Below are 16201 nucleotides of genomic sequence, written 5' to 3'. Positions count from 1 at the left end.
AAAGATGTTCCAGATGGCCAGAGGTGACCAAAAGAATGGTCAATCTTTTGCCATCTTGCTGGTCAGTGTTCTGCTCTGTCTGCCTGGCCTCACGGTGGGTGAGGACACAGCCACCTCATGAAAGGTCCTATGTCCCTGTGTCTCTCGGAACCCCTGCGTGCCGGCATCTGGCTGACTCTGGGGACAGACCCTGCTGTCCCCTCTCAGGCTAAACTTGCACAACCAGCCTGTGTGGTGGTTAAGAGTGCAGCCACAGGCATGGCTGTGTTCCAATAAAATTTTATTTACAAAAACAGGTGTTGGGGCATATTTGATCTGCGCTCTGTGGATTGCTGACCCCTGGTCTAGAACATCAGAACCTAGACACGTCAAGGCATGGTGGTGACTCCAACGTACCCCCAGAATTTCAGAGTAAGCACAGGGACCAGCTTCTTGGCCCTTCTTTCACTTGCTTTGTTCTGTCAGCCAAGCTCTTCCCCTGCAGGTGGAGTACTGGTCCCCTACTCTTTGCCAAGTGAACACCTGTCCATCTCCCGGGTAGGTCTCAGTTGCCTGTTATGTCCTATGAGAAGCCCTCCCTGACTCCTTAATTAAATTAGATGCTCCCATTATACTTTTTAAATCACTCCTTTAGAGCACTTCTCACAATATCTAAAAAGTTATTTTAATATCTCTCTCTTCCTCTGGACCACAAGACCCATAGCATGAAGATAATTTGGTTCCTGGTCATATCCCGAGCACAAAGCACATAGTAGGTGCTTATTTAAAAAGTAGAGACCTCTGAAGGGAAAGATTTCTACCCTTATTACTCAGGTCAATTTCTAGAGTTGATGGAAATTGGTGGAGAAGGAGAGCTGGAACATGGAGGAGAGACCTTCTCTAAAAGCAAGCCCTGATGTCACAGAAAATAAAATAAAGGGAGAGAGAGCCTGTGTGGCACCATGCTAAAGGTAGCAATTAGCTGCCGGTTGCGGGGGGGCACTTGGAGAAGGAGAGAAAACCACCGGGGAAAACTGGGCATATCCCAGTGAAACCATCTCTCTCTAATTAAGCAGTTTTATAATTCCAGGTTGCTTAAGCATGTTATTTCTGACGACCACCAAATGGAATGTGTGGTTTCTCCGGGGTGTCAGAGAACAAGGAAAGCGATCAGATTATGAGCCGTCTGGCCTCCCTGCCACCCGTGAAGGGGGACAGTGGCAATTGCTGCAGAACTTGGGCACAGACAGTTCGCTGCTGGGATCCTGATCAAGGGGGCGGGGGCGGGATCACTGAGGCGGGGAAGGCAGATTCATTTCTGACTCTCTTCCTGCTAGGATGGGGGAGGGACCAAAAGTGAAGTGAGAAGCAAGGATACAACAGAGGGCTGCCTCTGGAAGACAGTGGGAAATGAACGGGATGCTAAGGGGCTGAAGAAAGGAACAGAGAAGGAAAATTCTGGAGGACGTACCCACCTGGGAAAGGTGATGTGAAGAATTCTGGGGGTGAAGGGGAATGGAAGGGAGACGCAATCAGATAGTTGTTAGCAGCCTTAAGTGTACAAAGATGTAAAGAATGGATAGACAGGGATGATAGATGTTTTTATGTATCCAAATTAATAATGTATATTTATACGGCGTTACCTGTTTACAAATCTCTTTCACACACATTTTCTCATCTACGGAAGCAGGACAGCACAGTGGTTAGGGACACGGGATCTGGGGCTCCAAGGTCACATCTGCCATCTACTAAATTGGTTGATTTGGGACAATAATTTAACTTCTCTGAGCCTCAGTTTCCTCAGCTGTAAATGAGGTTGAAAACACACACAAACACACACATAGAGTTGTGTGCAGACAAATCAGCTCTCTGGAAAACAAACAAACAAACAAAACAGCCCTGATGTGTGTGTTTACAATTTCTGTGGTGTAAATACTCCCACAAGGCCAATTTCAAGCCACTCAGGGTTTAAAAACTGCTGGCAAATTTCCTGAAAATGTAACCATCGGCTCTCTCAAGCCAGTGCAAGCTGGCTCCAACATACCAAGGAGATTGTGAGGATTGAATAAACCTAAAATACAGACATCCAGGAAGGACCCAGTTCGTGATAAGAATGAATAAGGAACTTTACGATGAGCCGGGGATACAGGCATTATTATTGTCACCTTCTTTTAGAGATGGGATACCCCAGTTTCACAAGAGCTTAGGAGTGAACTAGAATGAGGCAGAGGTGCTATCTGGGATGCCCAGGCCCAGGCCCCAGGAGATCTGGTATTTGTCACTGCCTCTCTGTCACTTACCCTTCCTCCTCCAGCACCACATTGTAAGAAACCCAAGGGACCAGGAGAGACCACATGAAGAGGTCGCGTGGAGACGGAGAGGCTCAGGGTGAGACTCCATGGGCGAGAAGCAAGGAACCCAGCCAACAGGGAGAACTGAGGCCCCAGATATAAGACTCTGGGCAAGTCATCCCACGCATGTCAGCTGAGGCATTAGACCTATGAGTGAAAAAGGCATCCTGGGTGGTCCAGCCTCAGCAGACATCACATGGAGATCAGCTGTCCCCAGTGTTCTATGGCTGAACTCCTCCTGACCCACAAATCATAGGAAATAATAAAATGGTGGTTGTTATAAGCCAAAAAGAAAGAAAGAAAGAAAGAGGGAACAGAACTAAAGTACTCATCTAAGGCTACTCAGCTGGTGCTATGGATTGAATATGTCCCCACTAAACTCATATGTTGAAGCCTTAACCCTCAATGTGATGGTATTTGGAGAAGGGAGCCTTTGGGACATAATTGGGTCATAAGGATGGTGTCCTCATGAATGGGATTTGTGTTTGATGTGTTTGTTTCTTAAAAAATAAAAACAAAAACAAAAATAAACAAACAAAAAAAACAAGCACAATCTTATCTCAGGGCCTTTGCATTTGCTCTTCCCTCTCCTTAGAGCATACTTCCTCCTGATGTCAGCCAGCTGGCCGCCTCACTTCCCTTGGCTCTTGGCACAAATGTCACCTCATCAGGAAGTATCACTGAATAATGTACATAAAATAGCACCTGTGAACTTCCTACTTTTCCCTGATACTCCCCATCCTTTGTATTCAGCTTTCATTTTCTATATTGCAAACTTTTCCACCTTATTCTTCACACACCCTCTTCCTCTATCTTGTGAGCTGGAACTTGGATGTTATAATTGGTGCTCTAGCTGCCATTTTGGACCATGAGGAGGAGTCCCACACCCCAGGATTGGTGTAGTAAGCTGGAAGATGTCACACTACCAGGTTTGGATTGCTTACCGTTGGATTTTACATGGGAAGATGTAAACTCTTTTTAAATTTAAGCTATTATTATTTTGGGTTCTTTTTCTGTTTTTGGAATTTGCTGTTACTGGCTTATCCCAGTTCTAACTAATACAAAGGGTCTGGCGCTCAGTAGATGATCAATAAATGTTTGTTGAATGAATGAATGAAACAATGAATGGGCGGGCTAAATGACGTGGTTCAAATAGCTAGGTTTCCCACAGATGTGGCTCATGGAGAACCCTGATGCTGAAGGTGCCAGGAACTGAGGGTTGGTGGATAAGGAGGTGTTTGTAAAATGATGCCAGGAGAGAGGAAAAGGGGCTGTCCAGTGACTGCCAGATTGGGCACAAGAGCACCATGGGAAAGACATGCAGCAGGAAGGTAGGAAGGAAGGGAGGAAGGGAGACAGGGAGGGAGGGATGGACTGTGACCCTGGGTGCAAATCCCAGCTCTGCCTCTTCCAAGGTGGGAGGGCCCTGGAGCCTGAGCAAGTAAAATGGTGAAGCGCGTGGGCTTTGGGGTCAGATGAGCTGGGTCTGAATTCTGACTCTGTCTTTCAGAGTGACAAGTCAATTCATCCCTCTATGTCTCAGTTTCCTCATTGGTAAAATGGGGCTAATGCTAGTACCCACCTCCTAGGATTGCTGGGAGGATAAATGAACTAACGCGTGTAAAGCTTTGAGTTTAGTGCCCAGCACGTGGTAAGTACTCAGTTAGTGTTAGCTGTAGCCCCTGCCAGCAGCCTGGCAAGTATAAAACATCTTACAGACAAAATGAATTAAGCCTGATTAAATACGATGGCAGTGGACCAGGAAGGCAGAATGGAAAAGAACTGATTTTTATGTGCAGCCACTTATAACGTAAAACAGCATTATAAGTGTAGTTTGAAGTCAGACAGCCAGGTGTGCATCCTTCCTAGCTGTGTGGCCTTGGGCAAGGTGTTCTTCCTCTCTGGGCCTCAGTGTTCTGTTCTGTGTAATGGGAGTGTCAACCCAACTCTGACATTCTGGGCCTCTAAGCACTATTACGAGAACTATTGGTATAATAGTCTGTATGACAGTGTCACTTTCGGTTGTAAGTAAGTGACAGAAAGCTAACCTGAAGGAGGTTACACAAGAATGAGATGTATGAGGTCACAAATCTGGGATGGCAAGGAATGGCTCTAGCTTCAAGTACAGCTGGATCCAGGAGCTCAAACAATGTAGTTAAAGAGCTCTCTGTGCTTCTGTAGTACTCTTTCTCCTCCTCTTCCCTGTCCCTCAGCTCAGCTTGTCTCTGATCTTCCTGTGTAAGCTTCCTTCTCTCCTGCCAAGGACAGGCTCTCTCCAGGAGGTAATCATCATGTTGATGATGATGACCATGATGTAGCTCTGAATGTGTGCCAGGCACCCACCCTCCACGCAACACTTTGAGGTAGGTGTTACTGCTCCCATTTTACAGATAAGAAAAGTGAGACAGAGAGGATGGGTAAACTGCCTGTGGGGACACAGCTAGAAAGGTCTGGGTACCTATACCTGGTAGGAAAGACAGCCACTCGCTGCACCAAGCCAATACGCTCACAGCTTAACTCCAACAGAGAGACCCTGTTTCTCCCTGAGCTGCGAGCCTTGGCTGGATTGGTCACGTGGGGCAGAGGGTGGGCCGGGCGCTGCGACAGACAGCCGCACCGGGACCACAGAGAGAGGGAGAGGCAGGTCCCCCATAGAAAGGGGCAGTCAGGAAAAGGAGGCCGGAAAGCTTCCCTGAGTTAAAGCCAGCACAGGGCCAAAGGCAGCCTCCTTGCACAACCCTTCCTGAATGTGGGGAAAAATAAGCAGGAACTGCGTCCAGCCTCCTGGGTGGTTTCCCTCATTTGCTTTTCTAGCCGGGACCGCTGGTTAGCTCCCGACCTCCACAGGGGACAGGGGCTCGTTTCCTGCTCCGAAATGGGCGGGCTGGGCCGGCGCAAAGGGCTGAAAGCAAAGACTTGTTTTCTTGGGAAGGCGGCCTGAGGGTCTGTTATGATTGTAGGCTGCACGGGACACTGTGGCTGAAAGAGCGCTTCAGAACAAAACAGCCCCAACACCGACCTCCGAGGTGCCGAGCCCCTCGGCTGAGAGGCAGGCGGGCCCGATCCAGGTCTCCTCTGTCTAGAGAAGGCTGGGGGTGGTAAATGACTTCAGAACAGCCTGGCCAGGAGTGCTGGGCGCAAGAGGTGTTGAGGGGGCGGGGACTAGAAGGGAGGCTAGAGAGAAGAGTAGGGGGTGGGGGAAGGAAAGAGACACAGGAGAGGAAATAGGGGATGTGAGCAGAAGAGGGGAGAAATGACAGAGCTAGAGGCCAAAAGAAACAAAGCACGCAGGAGTGAGAGGCCAGGCAAAGGGGGCGCCAAGGAGGAGGAGAAAGTCATCTCATTCTTCAGCACCTACCATGGGCCAGGAGTGGCACATCAAATTCTCCCCTGGTGAGGTAGTTATGATCTAGACCCATTTCTCGGATGAGAAAGCTCAACACAGGCATGGGAGACAGGAATAAAGTGTGGCAAACTAAGCTAATGAGCGAAGTAAGACAGGGAAGAGAGAAGAAACAAGCAGAAAAAGAGCAGAACTAGGGCCTGCTCACAGTTTGGTGATGAAGGTTTCTCTGTGAAGCACTTAGTACCTGCAGGTGGCCCCCAAGTCCGACAACCCTAGAGAGGGACACTGTTCTTATGAGCCCTAGTTAACAGGTGAGGAAACGGAGGCTTTACGAGGCAAAGCACATTGTCCAAGGGCTAGACAGGGGTAGAGCCAGGTTTAAATCCAGTCTGACTTTCCATCTAGTGCTTTCAGCCACTGTAAGGAACAGAGAATGTGAGACACTAGTAGGAGTTAAAGTGAGATGTGGGGAGAGAGAAGGAAAAGATATAAGGCGTGAGTGGGGGAAAAGAACTGAAGAGGGATGATTAGATTCAGAATAATAGGTAGTCTTGGCCAGGGTACTAACCAGAAGGGGCAACCAAGGAGACTTTCGGGTGCTGGAAACGTTTTTGTATCTGTGCTGCCTAGTACAGTAGCCACTTGTCAGTTGTGGCTACCGAGAACTTGTAATGTGGCTAAATCTCAGTTGAGATGTAGTAAAATTTAAGGAAATTTCAAAGTCTTAGAAAAAAACAAAAAGGTAAAAGAACCCGTTAAACTTTTAAAATATTGATTACAGGTTGAAATGTTAAAACTTTGAACATACTGTGATAAATAAAATATATTATTAGCATTAATGTCACCTGTTCCCTTTTGCTTGTTTAAATTGCCTATGTGGCTTGCATTCTATTTCTATTGGAGAACGCTGGTGATATCTCGAAACATATGGATATACATATACATATTTTACATATGGATACATACATATGTAAAAATTCATCGAGCTTGTATGCTTGTAATTAGGACACTTTACAATATGTAAGTTATGCCTCAATAAATAAAAAAGGAAAGAGAAGAGCGAGCCAGGATGGATAGGGGCTGAGAGCTTGGCAGGTGGGAGGCGGGGTCTGGGGGCGGGGCCAGAGGCAGACAGCCGCGTGTTACCAGGCAACCGGCACTGTCGGTGACGTCACCGGCCGGCGGCGGCCATCAATTCCCCTCCCGGCGGCGCGGGCGGGCTCGGCCGCTTGCCTCCTCCTCCCCCGGGCCCGGATGAGATCACCGCGACGGGCGGCCGGCTGTCCCCACGCTCCCAACAAATCGACTCCTCGGCGAGCGCCGGCATCTCATGATCTCATGGCCCCGCGGGACGGCGCCGGCCGATGAGGTCACAGCCCCGCGCCCCCGGCCGCCCGGGTCTGCCTGCGGACTCCCGGCCGGGACCTCGGGGCGCGCGGCGCCGGTACCAAGCCCCCAGCCTCCGGCTCTTCGGCCTCCGCGGACAAAGGAGGTGACTGTGAAGGGCAGAGCTGCCCTTTCCACTTGTTTGCTGCATCTTCGTCCGCCCACTCCCGCCCTCTTATTTGAACGTTTCACCCCTAAGGCCACATGTCTAGCAGGGAGTAACCACACCAGCTCCCTCCGACTGGTCGGGAGCCGTGTGAGGCGACTTGCCTGCATGATTTCACAGCCACCCGGTGAAGGAAGTTCTATTCTTAGCTCTCTGACAGTCTAGGGAACTGAGGCTCAGAGGGGTAAGGGACCTGCCCCAGGGACCCAGCTAGGAAAGGGTGGAGCAAGGACTTAAACCGCGTCCTTCAGTGTAAATTAGCCCTTTGGCTCTCCCTTTTCTTCTGGGCTGCACCCCAAACCTCTGCTCCTTTATCCCAGTTCCTCCTTGCTCTGGTGGTAACAGCCATAATGGCCACACCTGGTGTATTACTGTATTATTTAATTTGGGTTGGGGGGGTAGGTAATTAGGTTTGTTCATTTATTTTTAGAGAAAGGTACTGGGGATTGAACCCAGGGCCTTCTGCATGCTAAGCATGTGCTCTACCACTTGAGCAATACACTTATTTTAAAAGTCACTGTTCCACATGACAAAGCCAAAGGAGAGGTATTAAATGGACTAGTTTGCAGATGAGAACCAGAAGGCTGAGAGGGGTGAAATGACTTGCCGCAGAGCTGGGATTGGATTCTACAGCACAGCCTTTGTATTACTTAACACCACCTTCCCCAGCAAAAGATGAAGCCTTCCTGTTGACAGTGGACAATATACCCTCTTACCGCCTCCCCTCCCCCATCATCCATCAAAGGCAGTCAAAGAGGGGCCAGTGAGACCTTCTTAGAAGGCTTCCTAACTTCCTTACCAACAGCAGGTTTTCCATCACTTACTAACTGCTCACTATCATAGTTCCTCATTCGACTCCAGCAACATACACTGCCCAGGCCGACAGGGAGGCAGGGAGATGACATTTACTGAGTGGCTGTGCTCAGCCAGGCACTAAGCCAGGGCCATTACTAAGAGCAGAGCTGTGAGGGGGTAATTTCCAGCTCCATTTCACGGATGAGAAAATGAATTTATTTTAGCTAAAGTCAGATGGCAAGGAAGTACAAGTTTCAGCTCCAAAATCATTTCCACAGAGAAAGCCCTTCCCATATTCCTAAGTGAGTTGTCCACAAATTCTGTGTGCTTACTGCAATGTAAAGTTTTATGTCTGTGTTTGTTTAATGGTGATCTCCTCAACTCAATGAAAGCAGGGACCCTGTCTGTTTCATTCACCACTGCCTCCCTATACCCATGTAGTGCCTGTCATTCAGTAGACACTCAAGAAATGTTTTTAGAGTGACTGCAAAGAATTGGTGGTTCAGGCTAGTGAGCAGTGCTGATATTCAAACCCAGGTTCATTTAAGCATAAAGCTTGGGTATTTTTTACTTTCTAGGAAGCCTAAGTCTCTTGGTACATGTACTTTATTCACAGCAAAGTCCCTCTGGTGCTCACTCAGAGCCTATTAATTCTAAGTTTACTCATAGTACTGACTAGCTTGATGTTCTGGTTTCCCAACCAGCAGTGTTCTTGCTAGGTAACACAGAGGAGAGAGCAGGGGAGGAAACTGGTAGGAAATTAGGTATGGAAGGGAGGAGGTTATATATGCTTATGCCTGCTCTGTCTTTAATAACAGGTCAGTAAGGAAGAAGACATCAAAACTACAAAAAAGCAGACACAAGGAAAATGAGGAAATGGTAACCACAAAACTGGTTTCTTATTCACAACTGGAAGAAGGGAGGTAGATGGAACCCAGGAGGTGGGTGTAGGGAGTTTCTAAGCCACGATTAATTCTGTACTTCTTAAGCTGGGTTCATGAGTATTTATTGTTATTTTTTAAAAATGTATACCTTACATGTGTTATCTTTTTAAAAAAGCCACAAGCAGAACATTTGCTTGCTTACTTTTTAAATTGACTATAACAACCTCATGAGGCAGGGGGCCAATTAGTACCCCCAATTTGTAGATAGGGGAACCTGAGGCTCAGTTTTAGAGAAGTTCATTGTTTTGCCTAAGGTCACAGAGGTAATAAGTGGCAGAGGTGGGATCTGAGTCCAGGTCTCTTACATCAGCATGGATGCTCTTACCCACCACCACTTCCTACCTTCTGATAACTGGACACTCGTTATTAAAGACCAGAGCCGGTGAAAACACCTGCCACCTTCTCCCTCCCATTTCCAGTTTCCTACACTGGTCCTCTCTCTGCTCTTCTGGCTTCGAGGCCAATGGCTGGGATTGGCCTCTGTGCTGTGGCCTGAGAGGCCAGCTAACAGAGTCCTTGGGGCCCGGCTGAAGCCCCATAGGAGCCGCTAGACTGTGAGGAGAAACCTGGCCCTTAGCAGCAGTGGTCGGGCGCCCAGCTTCATCGGCTGTGGTTCCCTTGATTTGGAAGCCTTGGCCCCATGAACAGAAAGGGCCCAGGCCACATGTCCCAGCAACACGCATATCAGGAGCTTCTTTACAAACAGGGCCCTGCTCCTTGGGACCCAGGAGAAACCTAATTATAAGGTGTTGATAATTAAGCCCGAAGTGGCCTGGGACCCTGTTAACTGTGGAAAGGCAGCCTCTTCCCTCCGTCCCAGTCCCAGGCGGATGGATGTGCTTATCTGTTCCCAAGTCAGCTACAACCTTAGACACCAAGGCTCTGGGCCTCAAATGCCCAATCCTGTCTCCCTCCTAAAGCACTGGGGGCTGGGTGCACAGGGAGAGGGAGGCAGAGATGGACAGAAGGTGCCTCCTTCCTTATGGTCTAGAGACTAGGACAGAAACTAAACAGATATGGGCCCCAACTGCAGATCTGTCTCTCTACTGGGAGGGTAATTCTGCCCAAGTTACATCACCTCTCTAAGCTTCAGTTTCCTCATCTGCAAAGTGGGAGATGTGGCAGGCTGAATAATGGCTCCCCAGAGATGCCCATGTCCTAATCCCTAGAATCTGCAAATGTCACCTTGCATGGCAAAAGGAATTTTGTGCATGTGCAGATGTGATTAAGTTTTAAGGATTTTGAAGAGGGGAGATTATCCTGGATTATGAAGGTGGGGGTTGGTAATGTCATTACAAAGGTCCTTATCAGGGAGGCTGGAAGGTCAGTGTGGAGGAAACAGAGGTTGGAGAAATATGCTATGAAGACAGAGTAAGGGGCCACAAGCCAAGGATCACCGGCAGCCTCTAGAAGCTGGAAAGACAAGGGAACACATTCTCTCCTAGAGTGTCCAGAAGTAACCAGCCCTACTGACACCATGCCTTTAGCCCATGAGACTGAGTCTGGACTTCTTACCTCCAGAACTGTAAGATAATAAATGTGTGTCATTTTAAGCCACTAAGTTTGCATTAACTTGTTACTGTAGCAAGAGGAAATTAATACAGGAAGGAAACAGTTCCCACTGTCACGAGGATAGTGTGAGGACCAAATGGTCAGAGAATCTTAGTTTAAGGCCTCTCCCTGAAAGGCTGGCTCTAGGGCAGAATGGGGGAAGGCAGGGGCTGGGAGTGGCCTCTGGTACTGTGGCCCCCTGATGCCTCTCTGACTATCTCCTACTACCAAGACTGGCTACATAATTTGCAATGCCTGGTGGAAAATGAAAATGCTGGGCCTCTTGTTAAAAAATATATATACATATATTTAGAATTTCAAGATGGTGACAGCAGATACATACACAGATGAGGCAGTGGAAGCTCAAAGCCATGAACTCACTTATCTGAGGCTATGCAGCTAGTGGCAAAGCCAGATGCAAACCCAGGCTGCTCCAAGACCCAGCCGGGGGGTGGGGGGGAGTGTTCCATTTCTCTCCTCCTTTGCCAATTCAAGGTCTGACCTTGGCACTTCTAAGCCCCGAGAAGAAGAGGCAAAGGTCTGCCAAGCCTTCGTGGGCTCTCAGCCGCTGAGTCACAAGGCCTGCTGTTTGTTTACCTCCAGCCTCCAGCAGAGTCCTGACCCGTGAGGGTCACGAGGGAGAATGCACAAAAGAAAAACATATACACACACGTACTGAGCACCTGCTACGTGTCAGAATTGCTGGAAGCACCTGCACCTGCATTGTCTGTTTTTTAGCTCACCTCAAATCTCCCTAAAACTTTGAGAGGTGAACAGCATTACCTCCTTTTTTACTGATGGGGAAACTGAGGCACAAAGTGGGGAGATGAATGGCCAGAAGTGATAGTGATGGAAATGGCAGAACTGGGGTTCACACTGGGATCCGCCTCCCTCCACGGCCCAAGTTGTTTCTGGGATGTTTTTGGACAAACTGAAAATTAAGTGTAAGTGGTGGGCTCCCTTAGGCCAGATCTCAGTTCTAACCCCTGTCCTTGCCCCCAGGGAAGGAGGACCATCGGGGGAAATGGAGAACAGTGCGGGCCCCACCGACAGCACTGGAAGCCAACCCCAGAAAGCCAGCAAAGAGAGTGGCAGACTCCAGGCCCCCACCCGGAGGGAGGAGGTGAAAGGGATGCCTCTGAGGCCACCTCAGGGAGCCTGGCTGCCTCTCTAATCATTTAGCTGGAGGAGAGCAAAATAATCACCACTTAGCTGGCTAATTAATCCCCGCAGCACCCTAGAGTAGGGGTTGCCAATGCTCAGCCATAATGTGGCCCAGAAAGCTACAACAGGGTGGGCCTAGGGGCCAGGGACTGGGGCCTCCCTGCCATGCCCTGAATGCAAACTCACACCAGCCATTTACATCACTCATCTGCTCATTTGAGAGTCACTGCACACCTACTGTGCATCACTGTGCCTAAGCACAAGCCTGGCAGACATCACCCCTGCCCTCCTGGAGCTTAGAGTCTGGAAGGGAGGAGACATTCACAAGTTATCTGGGAAAATGCACAGGCCAAATGGCTTCCCACTTTGGTGCTGTGGCTCTAGCTGTCCCCTCTCCGTGGCTTGGCTTTGCCTGGCTAACTCCTACCCATCCTTTAAAATTCAGTTCCAAGGTCACCTTATCTAGGAAGACTTTGCTAGGGGCTGGTTTAGGTGCCCCCCTGCCCAATTTCCAAGAGGGCCCTACTTCTCTGCCTGCTGCCCCATCAGTCTGTGAGCTTTGAGCTTGAAAGTCCTGGGTCTCAGTATCTCCCGTGCTGAGCAGGGTGACTGGCACTCTGTCGATGTCTAATAATTATGTGTAGAATGAATATATGAGACCTGGAAGCTGTAACTTCTGGGCCTTGGTTTCCTCCTCTGTAGAATAAGGTCTTCCTGGGTCTAACAGTCTGTGAACAAGAGAGCAGAGGTAGAGCCCAACTTCTGAGGAATTAGAGGGGCCTCCAGAATGTCCAAACTGGACATTAATCATGATGGTTTGGCCCCTGCCAAAACCACAGACAGGCCAAAGCCTGTGAAGCCCTCCACCCTCTGCCAAAGGGGACTGGCATATATGGTCAAGTTCTCTTTGCCTGCAAGGAGTTGAAACTGACTCTGGCCCACCTAAGCCAAAAGGGGCTCTGGAGGGCTTCTGGGTTCTCTCTGACTTCACGGGAGTGCTGGCTCACCAGCCCACCTCCCAGCTGAAGTGGAAGGACCTCTCCTCTTTACGGGTGTGTTTCCAACTTTCCCATGCACGTGAATTACTCGGTGACCAGGTTAAAACACAGACTGATGCATGATGCTACTCCCAGGTGCTAAATGACTGAATGCATCCAACCTTTGTGTTCCTCTCTTGCCGGGAAAGGGCACTGGATGGGTCCTGCTCGGGCCAGGTGCCTGCCCCAAATTCTCAGTAACAGGCAGGGCAGTAGGGGCACCAACAACAGCCGTGGCCCAGCCCTGTTCCCATGTATCTCTCCAGTTATTCCCAAAGAAGGCTGGGCCTTGGGATGGGGTGGCCACCCTAAGAGGGGTTGACTACAGCTGCGGGGGAGCTGCGCCAGCTCCCTGCGCAGTGACCATCTGAGCTGGTGAAAGGTATCATCTTTCAACCTGGAAAGTGATTTCCAAAGGCCTAGTGCTGGGGGTGGCGGGTGGTGGGTGAGGGGTAGGGGGGAGGTGGAAGAGAGTTTAAATAGCAGCTGTGTTCCTAATTTCCCCAGGAGGAGGCCTGGCCGCCCCTCCTCCGTGTTGAGTGTTTGCCATTAAAAACAAACAGTATCATTTGGTTCAATATAAAATGAATTAAAGGAAATTAAACTGCGGGGGCCATGTGGCAAGCCTTGTCCTCCATTGTCTGAAGCCATTTTTCATCTTCCCCAGTGGGGAACAACAGCTTGGGGGGTGTGGAGCTGAGCAAGGCTAGATAAATAAATAAATAACGCAAGAGAAGCCCCCCTCTCTGTCCCAGGCAGGGGTGGAGGCTGGGGTGCGGGAAATCCCAGGTGCTCTCTCGCTGGGGCCCTGTCCTTACCACGTCCCTCAGAGGCAGAGTGTAGCCTTTTAGAATCTCCCAGGGAACAGGGGGAAGGAAAACAAAATAAAACAAGAACAACAACAAAATATGATGTGCAGGCCTCTGAGACAGAAAGGGGGGCAGGGTAGCTGAGGGAGGAGATTATAGACCACAGGGGCTAGGAGAGGACGGCCCTTGGCGCCTAGATTGGTGGGGAGCAATTCTGGCTGTTCTTGGCCACACAAGAGAGTGGCAGCGGCTGCTGTCATTTGTGCTGGGATAACTGAGTCAGGAGGGCAGGGTGTGGAAAGATGGGCAGAGAGGACTGTGTAGTGGTGAAGAGCCAGGGTTCTGGAGCTAGACTGCTCAACTTCAAATCCCAGCTTTGCCATTTACGAACTGTGTGCCCTCGGCAAGTCACTTACCCTCGCTGTGCCTCAGTTTCCTCACCTGCAAATTGGGGGTAATAAGTATCTACCTCATAGGGTTGTCGTGATGATTCAATTAGCTCATGCCTAGGAAGCCTTTAGAACAGTACCAAGCACATCAGCTATTTATTATCACTGTATCATATCATAGAACACTGCTTATGTTATTATTGTTGGTCCCTGGGGCATCTCCCTTGGCCTCTGGAAGACCTAGCCTTAAGTCATAGCTCTGCCACAGACTAGCTGTGTGACCCTGGGTAAGTGAACCTACCTTGCTGAACCTTGGGACCCTCATCTACAAACCAGGGATGATCGTACTGGGACAGAGACTGCTGGTGCCTCCCAAGGTCCATTCTCCCCTTCCTCTTTCAAAATAAGAATCCTGATTTTTGCCTAGGTCCACTGGCCCCCAGCTGTAAGATGCTCCCCAGCCCCCCATGCAGTGAATGTGACTCAGGGGTGGCCAATGAGATGTAAGTGAAAGTGATGGGAGCAATTTCCAGGAAGTCACTGACGAAGGGAGAGGGACGCTTATGACAGCTGATGCAAAAATCCTAAGTCAAATGGTAGCATGCATTCAGAAGCATATCAAGAAGATAATACACTGTGATCAAGTGGGGTTTGTTCCAAGAATGCAGGGCTTAATAGGAAATTGAATAATGCAGGTCTTCATACTCGCAGAGCTAAGGAGAAAAATCCTATGGTTTTTGATCAAATTCAATAATCATTTTTTATTTTCAAAATGTCAATAAATTAGACTTCATGGATACTTCCTGGAAACAATAAAACATCAAGCTCAGATCCAACTTCTGTATCTTGTTTAATGGGGGATTTTGATGGTTAGTTTCATGTTTCAGTTTAGGCTACAGTATCCAGTTATGCAACCAAACACCAATCTTGGTGTTGCTGTGAAGGTATCTTATAAATATGAGAAACATCTACAGTCAGTTGGCTTTAAATAAAGGACATTATCCTCAATAATCTTGGTAAGCCTCACCCAATCAGCTGAGAGGCCACAGAGTTCTGCAGATGCCAGAATGTTCTATTTTCTTTATAAGGAACAACTGAAAGTAAAGGCTTAGGCTTCATTTTATGTTCTGACATTGACTGGTAGAGACTGTCTGGATTGCTGCACTGAGAAAGCTGAACTGGGTGGAGCAGGGTCATGATTGATTAGTGATGCCTGGCACAGGTACAAGCTGGCAAATGGCAGCTCCTAGAGTGTTTGCCATCTCTGGCTTCAGCACCGCCCTAGGGATTGGTGGGCACCTGGGCTACAAACACCAAGCAGAAGAAAGAACAAATCCTAGGGTTAAGTGTGATCACCTGCTGTTTTGGGGAAAAACTAAAATCAGCCTGGTGATTTCAAATAGTCAAGTCCTCAAAACTGACACTTGATCAAACTCACTTCTGATGGTTTCTAGCACAGACTCCTGGCCATATTTCATTCCTTTGGGTCTTCTATTTCCCAAATGTCTGTGTGTTGCAGAATACTGAGTCCCTGACTTAACTTTCCAGCAAGGGCCAAACTAGAAAGAATCAAGAATGCAAATAAATTCAAACTCCTGACCAGGGTTAGCAAAATTTTTCTTAAAGGGCCAGGCAATAAATATGTTAGGTTTTGTGGGTCACAGAGATCCTGTCACCACTATTCAACCTCACCACTGTAGCATGAAAGCAGCCACAGACAATACATGAATGAGCATGACTATGTTCCAATAAAATTTTATTTGCAAAAACAAGCATAGGGTCTACAGGCTGTCCCCTGCCAACCTCTGAACTAGGTTTTACGGCATTGTCTGCTCCTTAACAAAAGGGTTCTATGGTTAGTAATTTGGGAAAATGTCAGGGAAGACAAAGTGAAACCATTTTCTTGGCTCCAGGACTTCTTAGAGCCTTTACTATATGCAAGTGGAGGATAATGTTTAAAGGATTTCCCAAAGTCATCTGGCCACGGAACACCTTTTAATAAAATGCCTGTTAACAGCTCCCTAAGACCTCAGAATCACAGTTGAGTAAGTAGTACTTTGGTCCATCTGATTAGGGTTAAATTCTGACGTCCTTGTTTGCTTTAAAACTATAAATGGTAACTGTGAACGCTCTCTACTTTTAGATAACAATAATTAACTAACCAGCCATCACTTAACCTGTGCTATCTTAATTAATCCTCACAACAGGGTTATGAGGCAAGTCCCCATATCCCCATTTTAAAGACGGGGATACTGAGGTTCAGTGAGGTCAATCAGGGTCCTAG

The 16201-nt window shown here is 48.4% G+C and overlaps 1 protein-coding gene and 1 long non-coding RNA gene across 3 annotated transcripts in view; one reads left to right on the top strand and one right to left on the bottom strand.

Annotated features, from left to right (window-relative positions):
- RNFT2 (ring finger protein, transmembrane 2) overlaps positions 1-16201 on the bottom strand; it is a 58278-nt gene that overhangs the window by 12696 nt on the left and 29381 nt on the right. The gene's annotated exons all lie outside the window — the stretch shown is intronic.
- Positions 6885-9094, top strand: LOC140690882 (uncharacterized). The gene is made up of 2 exons (XR_012066223.1): positions 6885-7168; positions 8842-9094. It is a non-coding gene; the product is annotated as an uncharacterized lncRNA (long non-coding RNA).

Source organism: Vicugna pacos, chromosome 32, assembly GCF_048564905.1.
Source record: "Vicugna pacos chromosome 32, VicPac4, whole genome shotgun sequence".
Lineage (NCBI taxonomy): Eukaryota > Metazoa > Chordata > Mammalia > Artiodactyla > Camelidae > Vicugna > Vicugna pacos.
This window is presented reverse-complemented; position numbering and strand designations above follow the sequence as displayed.